Below are 10,139 nucleotides of genomic sequence, written 5' to 3' on the forward strand. Positions count from 1 at the left end.
TTTGCAGGTCTTGGTAGGGTCTTTTGCTGCCCCCTTGAGAATGCTTCTGCGTTTCCAGAATCTCTCCTAGTTGGGGCCGGGGAACTTGTTCGCAAACCGCAGTTGCCGTCTGATTTTACTTAGATTGTGTTTATTTGGGGTGTCTGGAGTCGAGAGGGAGGAAGATGTGGGGGAGGTGAAAGCTCGCCACCTCGCCTGACCAGAGCCAAAGACAACGGCATGGAATGCTAGAACTGACATTGACCATCCAGCAAGGTCGCCAGGCAAGGCGGGGAAGGGCAGAGAGGGCTCAGTGTCATTATTTACTGCAACTAATTCGTCCTAGGTTCCTGCCCTCTAAGATTCTGGGTGACTCTTTTGACAGCTGTTTCTGTCGCTCCAATGACACAATTACATCCCCTCCCCTGCTTGGTCCTACAAGATCTATCCTTGCCTATCTTCCCAGTCACATCTCCTATCTCACCTCCCTGGAACAGTACTTCCCGCCATTTTTTTCCCTCTTCCTGCCCTTGCATGGAACATTCCCTCTAAATCTTCACATGGTTACCTTTTTCTCTTCATTCAAGCCTTAGTTTAATGACACCTGTATTAATTTCCTAGGGCTATGGTGGCACCTGGCTGGATCAATCCATAGAGCATGCAACTCTTGATCTCAGGGTTATGAGCTCAAGCCCCACATTGGTCACCCAGCCTACTTAAATTAAAAAAAAAATTCAGGGCACCTGGGTGGCTTAGCCTGTTAAGCGTTGGACTCTTGATTTCAGTTCAGGTCATGAGATCAAGGTTTGTGGTATCTCGCCCAGTGACAGGCTCTGTGCTGTCAGTTCAGAGCCTGCTTGGGATTCTCTCTCCCTCTCTTTGCCCCTCCCCACTCACTCTTGCTCTCAAAATAAATAAATATTGAAAAAATTTCCCTAGGGCTGCCTTAACCACAAAGTGCGCTGTTTAAATACCACCAACTGAGTGGCTTAAACAATAGAAATATATTCTCTCACAGTTCTGGAGGCTTAGAAGTGTGAAATCAGGGTGTCACCAAAGACATGCTCTAACTGTGTAAAATCTTTCCTTGCTTTTTTTCTGGCTTGTGGTGGCACTCAATCCTTAGCATACCTTGCCTTGCAGCTTCATTTCTCCATTCTCTGCCTCTGTTGTTACATGACCTTCTTCCCTGTGTGTCCTGTCCTAAGGACCCCAATCTTTTTTTATATATATTTATTTTTGAGAGAGAGCACGCACGAGTTGGGGAGGGACAGAGAGGGAGAATCCCCAACTCTGCTGATAGCTCAGAGCCTGACATGGGGCTCAATCTCACAAAACATGAGATCATCCCTGAGCCCAAATCAAGAGTGAGATGCTCAAATGACTGAGCCACACAGCGACTCCTCTAAGGACACCTATCTTATTAGATTTAAAGGTCACCCCCCCCCAGAATGACTTCATCTAAGCTTAACTAATTACATCTACAAAGACTGTTTCCAAATAAGATCACGTTCTGAGGTAGTGCGTATTAGAACTTTAACATACCTTTCTGGGGGATACAACTTAAACTGTAACAACACCTTTGAAAAAAGACCTTTCTTGAATATCCAGCTTCATGCCTCCTCCCAGTGATTCATAGGTCACCTGCCTTATTTCCTTCATAAAAGTGTTTGTCTACATATTGGTTGGTTGTATGGGTATATACCTCCATGGGTATATAATCTGCACAAGATCTCAGGGATCTTGTCTTTGTCATGGTCATCATTGTATCCCCAGAACTTGGGACATAGTAGGCTCTTAATAAATATCTGTTGAAGGAATAAACTCTGATCATTTCAGGTGGTTCCTTCCACGGCCTCAGGTAGCTGTCCTTACATGCAGGTTGACAAGCAAGCTGACTGCTGGAAGGGGTTTGGTGGGCCTCTGGATTCTCTGTGTGTACCTGTTTCCTCTCTAGAATTCCTACCTCCTTGGTCCTCCTGGACTCTTAGCTCTATCTTCTCAACTCTGGGGGTCTACCAGGCTTCACCAGGGGTCCCCTTTCCTGCAGCATGACCTAGAAACTCTCTCAAGACCATAAGTGAGGTAATGGTAGGAATAACCCCTACAATTTGTTTCCTGTCTCTCAGTGACCACTATTGTCTGTTGACTGATGTCCAATGTATTGAAAGAAAAACATCACATCATATATATTTTCCTCATTTTTGGTTGTTTCAGGTGAGAAAGTATATCTGGGCTGTGTTACTCTACCTAAGTCAGAAGTGAAGTGAGCATAATGGATTTGGGATCCAGTGATTACTGTGTGCACCAATACTTCATTTTTTTTCCCCTTCTGGTGAGTATATTTCATTGTATGATCAGTTGTTTATCCATTTCTTATCCATTCACTGATTGAGGGACCTTTGTGTTGTTTACAGCTTGGGTTGATTATGAATAAAGTCACTATAAACATTTATGTTATTTTTTAAATTAAGATAAAGTTGATTTTACATTAAAATCTAAACATTTAAATTTAATTTAATCTTTTAGAGTAATCTCCATGCCCAACTTGGGGCTCAAATTTACAACCTCAAGATCAAGAGTCACAGACTTGGGGCAGCTGGGTGGCTCAGTCNCAAATAAATAAAAATAATTTTAACAAAAAGAGTCGCAGACTCTACCAACTGAGCCAGACAGGCACCCCTAAAATCCTAACTTTTCTTTGAAAAAAAGGGAAAATCTGGTCATACTGGGCTCACATTCCTGCATGGCAATGGGCTGGAACAGAATAAAGATAACTTCCCCTTCACAGTGGGCTGGCCAGAGGCTACAGTCCTCTCCATTCTCAACTATATTGCCCCAGACTACTTCATGTATTTTTATGAGCTGTAGTCCTCAGAGACATTTGAATTTGAGACTCCTGATATGTCATGAGGATTGCAAAACCATATAAGTCACTTAAATGGTAACAACAACAACAACAACAGAAAAAGGTTTATTTAACTGGGATTAGTGGAATCAAAAAGGAAACACAGGGCTCTGAAGGATGAGTAAAGTGTCACCAAGTAGAGAACTGGGGAAGATGCCCTTTCACTTCTGCTTGCAATTACTCAATCCAAGCAGGTCCGTTTGCCGGAGGCTGCCTGTGGGCAGGAGAGGCTGGCCCTGCCCCCCAGGGAGATGTGGGCAGATGCACCTTATCTGCAGGCTGGCCAGCAGTCAGGCTGCAAATCTAAGTGACTGTCCTCTCTGTGGGGTCAGGACTGAGTATGCATAATTCACAAGCCCTTTTGTAGATGGCAGGGGCTGGCCACCCCAACTGGTGTAGCCAGTGGGTGCCAGCAGTATCAGATCTTACCTGAATGCCACCCTGTCCTGGTTCCTGCCCAAAGTGCTTTCAGACTCACTCATCAGCTCCCTGGGATTAGATTTGGCTCTTCTTAGGGACTTCGATCATGAGGGTAAGAAAGTGTGTTATCCTCCTCACCGTTGCTCACACAAACCAAGGGGAAATCTCTCCTATTGGTTCTCTTTAAGACACTCTACATAGGAACCTGCCAGTCTGAGACTTTGTACAAGCAGCTGGGAAGAGTCATAAAAGTAGCAAACACATAGCAAGCACTCATTTTGTGCCTAGTGCTCTTGTATACACTTTATGTATATGCATTAATGCATTAAGTCTTCACAGCAGCCTTGAGGAAGGACTTCTATTCTCCCTGTTTGACAGGTGAGTATTCTAAGACAGTTTCTCCAACTTAAAAAAATATATTTATTTATTTAGAGAGAGAGAGAGAGAATGCATGACTGGGGGAAGGGCAGAGAGAGAGGAAGAGAATCCCAAGCAGTGTCTGTGCTGTCAGCACAGAGCCTATCCGGGGCTTGATCTCACGAACCATGAGATCATGACCTGAGCCAAAACCAAAAGTCGGACGCTTAACTAACTGAGCCACCCAGGCACCCCAATTTCTTCAACTTTTATATGATCAAGAACCACCTTTTGAAGATCTTGTTAAACAGATTCTGATTCAGTAGTTTCTAGGAAGGGCCAGAAAGCCTGTAATTCTATGAGCTCTCAGCCAATATCACTGGTCTGGGGACTATATTTTAAATATCAAGAGTCCAAGTTGCAGAGCAGTGAAGGAACTTACCCAAGATCATCCAGCTACTGGTAGCTGTGTTATGTACACATTACAAGACGCCAAGAGCTAATTCTAAAAAAAAGTCGAAGGAGAACTGAAAATTCCAGGGAATTTTCCTTCATCTGCTTTGCACAAATGCCCTTGCTCAAAATAGTCCCAAAGATTTTAACAAGCAACTTGTGCAAAGATGTTTCTGGCAGCACTTTTTAGATCAGCCACACACTGGAAACATCCCAAATGCCCCACAACAGAGAAACGGTGAAGTAAGCTATATCTAGCTCATTCAATACTATATAGCTGTTGAAATGATCACTATGGGACTAAATGAATGCCTGTATAAACAGATATATTAAATCGTGATAAGTAAAAAAAAAAAAGTATAGCCCAGCAGGGTCACCTGGGTGGCTCAGTCAGTTACATGTCCAACTTCAGCTCAGGTCATGATCCCGCGGTTTATGAGTTTGAGCCCCTCCTCAGGCTCTGAGCTGACAGCTCAGAGCCTAGAGCCTGCTTCGGATGCGGTTTATGAGTTTGAGCCCCTCCTCAGGCTCTGTGCTGACAGCTCAGAGCCTAGAGCCTGCTTCGGATTCTGGGTCTCCCTCTCTCCCTCTGCCCCTTCCCAGCTCGTGCTCTGTTTCTGTCTCTCTCTAAATAAACATAGGGGCGCCTGGGTGGCTTAGTCGGTTAAGCGTCCGACTTTCGCTTAGGTCATGATCTCGCGGTTTATGAGTTTGAGCCCCTCCTCAGGCTCTGTGCTGACAGCTCAGAGCCTAGAGCTTGCTTTGGATTCTGGGTCTCCCTCTCTCCCTCTGCCCCTTCCCAGCTTGTGCTCTGTTTCTGTCTCTCTCAAAAATAAATAAACATAAAAAAAAAGGTAGAGCCCAAAATAATGTGTATATATTTATTAAAGCTACACGGTCATTCGTGCACCCTGAAAAAGAATGGGTGAATTTAGTATAAGAGTCAATTACATAAATTGATGGGATTTTTTTCCCCAAAATGTTTGTCAGCTGTTTGATATTTTAAGCCCCTATCTTTCTGTTCACAGGTTTATAATGTAAACAGCAAGCATTCGTATTAAATTACATTTCTTTAATGTTAACTCTTCAGATACCAAATGCTCTTTCTGTCCTTATTCAGTTATTTATTTGCATTACTAGATCTACCTGGGGCTGTAAGTCCTGAAGCTGGATGGCGGTGTGATTTGGCCCAGTCAGATAAACATAAGTTCAAATCCCAGCTTTCCCATTTGCCAGATGCATGACCTTGAGTCCATAATTCATCTTCTCTATGATCTCGGGGCTGCTCTCCCAGGACTGTTGTGAGGATTAATGCATTGATGTAAATAAAGTGCCCAAAACTATGTGAGTACCAGAAAGCACTGACTATATATTTGGGTTTTTTAAAAAAATTAAACCTTAAAAGAAATAAATAATAGATTTAAAAATAAACATTTTAGGGGTGCCTGGGTGGCTCAGTCAGTTAAGTGTCCGACTTCAGCTCAGGTCATGATCTCACGGTTTGTGGGTTCAAGCCCTACATCAGGTTTTGTGCTGACAGCTCAGAATCTGGAGCCTGTTTCAGATTCTATGTCTCCCTCTCTCTCTGCCCCTCCCCCACTCATGCTCTGTCTCTGTCTCAAAATTAAATAAAACCAAAAAAAAAACCTTAAAAAATAAATAAACACTTTATTTTGGTATAATTTTAGATTTACAAAGCTGCAAAGATAGTACAAAGAGTTCTTCACTCAGTTTTCCCTCTTGCTAACAATTCACATAATCATGAAACCCTTATCAAAACCAAGAAATTAACACAGGCATATTATTATAAGCTAACCTGCAGACTTTATTCAGATTTTTCGTTTTTCCATTGATGTCCTTTTTCTGTTCCAGAATTCAACCTGATGTTGCATTTAGGCATCATGTCCTCAGGGTCTTCTCTCCTCTATGATAGTATCTCAGTGCTTCCTTGGTTTTCATGACCTTGACGGTTTTTTGTTTTGTTTTGTTTTTTTAAATTTTTTTAAATGTTTTATTTATTTCTGNGCTAACCTTCAGACTTTATTCAGATTTTTCGTTTTTCCATTGATGTCCTTTTTCTGTTCCAGAATTCAACCTGATGTTGCATTTAGGCATCATGTCCTCAGGGTCTTCTCTCCTCTATGATAGTATCTCAGTGCTTCCTTGGTTTTCATGACCTTGATGGTTTTTTGTTTTGTTTTGTTTTTTTAAATTTTTTTTAATGTTTTATTTATTTCTGAAAGAGAGAGAGACAGTGTGAGCAGGGGAGGGTCAGAGAGAGAGGGAGACACAGAATCTGAAACAAGCTCCAGGCTCTGAGCTAGCTGTCAGCACAGAGCCCGACGCAGGGCTCGAACCCACGAACCATGAGATCATGACCTGAGCCGAAGTCGGACGCTTAACTGACTGAGCCACCCAGGCACCCCATGACCTTGATGGTTTTGAAGAGTCATATATATTGTTGTTAAGTAATCCCTACACCCAGCATGGGACTCGAATTCACAACCCCAAGGTCAAGAGTCACATGCTCCACCAACTGAGCCAGCCAGGCGCCCCATATGTTGTTTTAATAATAGTTTTATTGAAATATTGTGATGGTTAATTTCGTATGTCAGTTTGACTAGGCCACACTTTATTTATTTAATTTTTTTTTTTTAAGGTGACTAGGCCACATTTTAAAGGTTTTTTTTTTTTTTGAGAGAGAGAGAGAGCGAGAGCGCATGAGTGGGAGAGGCAGAAAGAGAGAGGGAGAGAAAGGGACTCCCAAGTACTGACAGTGCAGAACCCAACTCTGGGCTCAAACTCGTGAAATCATGACCTGATCCCAAGTCGGATGCTTAACTGACAGAGCCACCCATCCATTCCATGTCTTTTCCTTACTTTTGGTATTAGCAAGGAGTGGAATTGAGGAGTCAGATGGCAACTGTTTTTAACATTCTGAGGCACTGCCAAACCATTTTCCAAAGTGGCAGCATCATTTCACACCCTCACTGGCAATGAACAGAGGCTCCAATTTCCCTACATCCTTGTCAACACTTGTTATTGACTGTCATTTTAGCCATTCTTGCAGTTTTGTATGAAGTGTATCTCACTGTGGCTTTTTGTGTTTTCCTAATCGCTAAAAATGTTGAGTGTCTTTTAATGTGTTTATTGACCACTTGTATATCTTCTTTTGGAGAATGTCTATTCTAATCTTTTGCTCATTTTAAAATGGGATTATTTCCCTTTTAATTGTTGAGTTGTAAGGGTTCTTTATATATTCTGGATATAATTCCCTTATTATGTACACAACTGCAAATATTTTTTCCCTTTCTGTTGATTATACTTCTATATAAAAATGTTTAACTTACTCAACAATCTCAAACTTAAGGAAAAGCTTCAAGTACAGTACAAAGAACTTTTTTGGGGGGGGGGCCCATTTGAGCATAGATTGCTGATCTGCTTTGCCCCATCACTCCTGAATACTTTAGTGAACATTTCCCACAATCAAGAACATTTTCCTCGAGACACCTGGGTGGCTCAGTTGGTTAAGTGTCTGACTTCAGCTGAGGTCATAATTTCACGGTTTGTGAGTTTAACCCCCGTGTCCAGCTCTGTGCTGACAACTTGGAGCCTGCCTCAGATTCTGTGACACCCTCTCTGCCCCACCCCTGCTCATGCTCTGTCTCTCTCTCTCTCAAAAATGAACATTCACTGCAGTTTCAGAACAGCACAATCACTGAAATCAAGAAATTAAGACTGATCTATCACTGCCCTCTAATGCTCAGACCCCATTCAAGTTTATGAATAGTGACAATAGTGCCCTTTATAGCAAGGATCCAAATACCTGCTGTGTTTGGCTGCCTGCGTCTAGTCTCCTTTCATATGGGACACTTCCTCCATCTTGGTCTTCCTTATCTTGATATTTCTATTTTTTAACTTTTTCTAATGTTTTCTATTTGTTTTTGAGAGAGAGATAGTGACAGCATGAGCAGGGGAGGGTCAGAGAGAGAGGGAGACACAGACTCTGAAGCAGTCTCCAGGCTGAGCTAGCTGTCAGCACAGAGCCCGACGCGGGGCTCGAACCCACAAACTGTAAGATTATGACCTGAGCCGAAGTCGGATGCTTAACCAACTGAGCCACCCAGGTACCCCAATCTTGATATTTCTAAAGAGGACAGGATGGTTATATATCCTCAGCTAGGGTTTGCCTAATATGTCATCATAATTACACTGAGGTTAGGCATCTTAGTTTAGGACTGCCACAGAAGCGAGGCTGTGTTCTCATTGCAGTTCATCAGCTTGTCTAGAATCTCAACATACCCCATTACAGCATTCACTTTGCTTCATTAAGGTAGTGTTTTCTCAGCTTCTCTACTGGAAAGGTATTCTTCTTCCTTGGTACTTTAGCTGACTTCTGTGTCCTTGCAATAGGTCCTCACATGCTTTGAGTATTTTCTTAGTTTTTTGACACAAAGATATTCTAAGCACCTCTTGTACTTTCCCTGCTCGGACTCTGGAATCAGCCATTTCTCCAACTATTCTGGGTCCTTTTTAGTGGAGAATGGTATCTGGAAACCAAGTTCCAGGTACTAGATGTGATGTCACTACTGCCAGCTCTCTCTGAGGACAGATCTAGGGACCGTATGTTTGGGTGTACATATGTACACAAATATACATTTGTGCCCATTTGCCCTTTTATCTATAACTCTATCTTTAATATGGAAAACCATGACCCCACACCAATATCCAATTCTACCCTACAGGTTGATGCTAGCTTTCTCCCTTTTCCATATTCCCAACTCCCTCTTCCGACAGTGAGAAACCTGGCTCCCATTTTCCTTAGCACAGTTACTTATCAGACCATTGCTCCTCACATGTAACCAATCGTAGTTACTTACCCGATCATTCCTCCTCAGGTGGAAGCAATCTCCCATTGCCAACACCATCCTCTCCCAGTCCTGATGCCCACCTTGCCCCAAAGAAACATATCTTGAGGGGGTGCCAGGATGGCTCAGTCAGTTAAGCATCCGACTCTTGACTTCAGCTCAGGTCGTGATCTCATGATTTGTGAGTTCAAGCCCCGCATCATGCTCCATGCTGACAATGCAGAGCCTGCTTGGGATTCTCTCTCCCTCTTTCTCTATCCCTCCTCCACTCATGCTCTCTCTCTCTCTCTCAAAATAAATACATAAACTTAAGAAAAATGTATCTTGATGAAAGGGATGATGACCAGCGTGATCCCTTTTTTGGCTTAGTCTCCAGATTAAAATGTTTTTTCTTTTTATTCTATTACTAACTAATTTTCTAGTGAAATTTCCCCCAACCTCCAATGGCTGTTATCAGACAGAGATGAGTGGAAGGAAGTGCTTGATAAAGGTTTAGAAACTGAACAGTTCCTAATTTACCTCGAAAGCCAAAAGCCATCTAATAATATTTGAGGAATGTATTTATTACTATTTTTTTTTCAGACACAAAACCCCTATATGAGTCCCAGCTGATCCTATTATTTTGAAGGCCCTCGGTAGAAACTAAAGAGAGAAACCATGGAATTTCTATGTTTTTCTCTTTATTCAAATGGTCTGACTGTTCCCCAGTGAAGCCATAAGTATCAGATTCTTTTGGATGATGAAAGATACTGGAGGAAGATTGTAGATAGCAGGAAACTCACAAGAAATGTTTTCCAGTGGCCAGGTGGAGTGTTGACTGCTTTTCATGGTTTTGTTTTGGTTTGCTTTTTAGACTACAAGATTAAGTCTTGTTTCATTGCACCACCTGCTGGTGACTTCTCAGAGTTTCTGTTTCTTCCAACAAAAGGCAAAAGGTTTGATTAACAATGATTTAACAGATATTCCTTTTTCTCCCACCTAAAAAACTACCATTTACAAAGCTTAGGTGGCAGAAATACTTCAGTGCTCTTCCTCTTTAATAAAACAAAACACTTGATTTCCAAGTTTTCAACAATGAGAACAATTTTTATTGTGACATACATATAGAAAAGTGCATATCTATTTTTATATATAATAATGATTATAAAGATTAT

The 10,139-nt window shown here is 42.1% G+C and overlaps 2 long non-coding RNA genes across 2 annotated transcripts in view; one reads left to right on the forward strand and one right to left on the reverse strand.

The window, feature by feature from the left end:
- The first annotated feature begins 69 nt into the window (after positions 1 to 69).
- On the forward strand, positions 70 to 5,464 carry LOC144218141 (uncharacterized). The gene is made up of 3 exons (XR_013331061.1): positions 70 to 263; positions 2,197 to 2,314; positions 5,258 to 5,464. It is a non-coding gene; the product is annotated as an uncharacterized LOC144218141 (long non-coding RNA).
- Positions 5,465 to 5,765: 301 nt separating this feature from the next.
- Positions 5,766 to 10,139, reverse strand: part of LOC144218140 (uncharacterized) — a 10,970-nt gene continuing 6,596 nt past the window's right edge. The window contains exon 2 of the long non-coding RNA XR_013331060.1: positions 5,766 to 6,138. This is a non-coding gene — a long non-coding RNA (uncharacterized LOC144218140). The remainder of the gene's footprint in view (positions 6,139 to 10,139) is intronic.

The sequence above is a fragment of the Crocuta crocuta genome, unplaced genomic scaffold (assembly GCF_008692635.1).
Source record: "Crocuta crocuta isolate KB4526 unplaced genomic scaffold, BGI_CrCroc_1.0 scaffold29, whole genome shotgun sequence".
Lineage (NCBI taxonomy): Eukaryota > Metazoa > Chordata > Mammalia > Carnivora > Hyaenidae > Crocuta > Crocuta crocuta.